Here is a 2,468-nt window from a genome sequence, read left to right on the forward strand (position 1 = left end):
TTTTGTGTCGCAAAAAAAAAAAAAGGAACCGGAAAGCCACGAGCATGCACGGACCCCGTATGTTGCAGCGGTGGTACCGTTTATTCAGTGAACAACTCTGCTTTACATTCTGTCATTGACAGTCAGCTCTGCCACACCCGACCCTTCACTCCACTTGTTCTGCCTTCACAAAGCACCTTATGCCGCCATAACATGCATCCTGACGGCCCTAAATGCCTCCTCCTCGTGTCTGCCCATCTGCAGTCAGCTGTCCTGTGCCAGCTTCACGATGAACCCACTGCTGGGCACCTTGGTGTCACCCGCACTTATGATCTCGTCAGGTTCCATTTTTTCTGGCCTGGCCTCTACTACTCAGTGCAACAATATGTTGCTAGCTGTGACCAATGCCAACGCTGCAACCGCCCAGCTATGCTACCTTCTGGTCTGCTGCACCCTATCGACATTCCTGCTGAACCATTTTTTTTTTTTTTTGTGTTGGGCTCAACCTTCCTGGTCCCTTTCCAAGCTCAACATCAGGCAACAAGCGGGTTGCCGTCGCAATCAACTACCGTGATACATTATGCCATTACCTGCACCCTGCCAACCAACCGTGCTATGGATGTCAAAGACTTCCTTCATGTCAACATCTTGCTTCATGGTGCTCCTTGACAGCTTCTGACCGATCAAGGCAAGTACTTTTTGTCTTGCGTCATTGAGGGCATCCTTCGTTCATGCTTTACCCGTCGCAAGCGCACAACTGCTTTTCACCCACAAACGAATGGACTCGTAGAGTGGCTGAATTGAACTCTGACCGATATGCTTTCAGTATACTTCTCTGCCAACCACCGCAATTGGGACGATACTTTGCCGTATGTCTCGCAGTGTCCCAGGCTTCCCAAAAAGTCCTGCATAACAGGATGAACGAAGAAGACGAGTTCTTGATCAGCTGCTAGTCCTGCTTCGCTCTGGTTATTTCGGTTAAATTTGTGCGTACCGTCGCCCCCGTGGCGGGTTCGATATCAAAAGCAATGACGGACGTTCCGCCTCCTCTGCCGCCAAGGTTGGGGGCTGACCTCCAAGCTGCAAGTCGGTCTGCTGCGCTCGTCCACCTCAACGCGACTCTGCCAAGGTCTTCGAGCTGCTCAGACGTCGACGACATCGATTCTGACGGCGGATATACCGAGGTCACAAATCGTCGGTTGAAGAGGAAACTTCGTAGGACATCAAGCGTGAGTGAGCTTAACTACAATAAGCCGCCCACACAGCAAGCGTACACAATCGCCTACATCCCCGTCGCTGCTACAGGCAACCTCAATTCCCTCAATAGGCAAACTCTCACTGCCTATCTCGAGAGGCTGGCTCCAGGGCAAATCAGAGAGGTCCGAATTAATCCCAGAAGAAACATACTTACTGTTGATGTGACTACACGAACCAGCCTCGACACCTTGAAAACTGTAACTGAGCTAGGAAATATACTTGTCCGCTCATTCATCGTACATGGAGGCAGCACCACCGCCGGTGTTATCTACGATGTCGATACAGATATTGATAATGACGATCTCCCAACGCTAATCTCATCAACCGTCCATATCACAGACATACACCGTTTTGGACGGTCGAGGTGCATAAAACTCATTTTTGAGGGAGAGACCTTACCAACACGTGTAAAAGTGGGTTATGTGCGCCATCCTGTCCGTCCATACATCCCTAGGCCCTTGCAGTGCCGTAAATGCCAGAAAATCGGGCATGTAAGTGCTGTGTGCGTGAACAAGATGACATGTCCGCGCTGTGGTGGTGATCACGATCAGTTGACGTGTGCTGGCTCTGACTTGAAGTGCCCTAACTGCGATGGGCCACACGAGGCAACGTCGAAGGACTGTCCAAAATTAAAGACTGAAATGTCCGTGCTAAGGAAAATGGTACGAGATCGATCTACACACAGAGAAGCTGCTACCAAGGTCCACCGCCGCCAGAGGCGCTCACGTAATCGCAGAAGGAGATCAGCATCGACAACAGGACAACCTGTACTCCAGGAAAAGTCGTCGCGCGCTCATGCTAGTCCTCAAACGTCACAGGCACCTTTAACCACGTCTACTCTTCTAAACACCAAGGACACTACAATACGGCCTTCCCTGCCATCTCGGAGTACAGAAGTGCAGCCGGAACGCCAGCGTGACCATGAACCTTCGTCGTCGGATAGGCAAATCAAGGCAATGCTTGCACAGTTGATTCGTTCCTTGCGAATGCTGCTCATCGGAGTTAAGACGCCCGTTGCCAAGGCTGCGGTGCAAATTCTCAACGCACTAGAACCAGTGCTTGCTGCTGTATAAAGGCTAGTAAACGCCATGGCATCATCAACTTCAAGGTTGTCACTACAGGAAAGGATAAGCGGTTCCGTAATATTCCAGCGGAACGCACGAGGTCTACGGGGTCGCCTGGGAGATTTTAAACAGAGAGTGCTCAAGCATCGGTTTCCAGTTATCGTAATA

Source organism: Dermacentor andersoni, chromosome 1 (genome assembly GCF_023375885.2).
Source record: "Dermacentor andersoni chromosome 1, qqDerAnde1_hic_scaffold, whole genome shotgun sequence".
In the NCBI taxonomy this organism is placed as follows: domain Eukaryota; kingdom Metazoa; phylum Arthropoda; class Arachnida; order Ixodida; family Ixodidae; genus Dermacentor; species Dermacentor andersoni.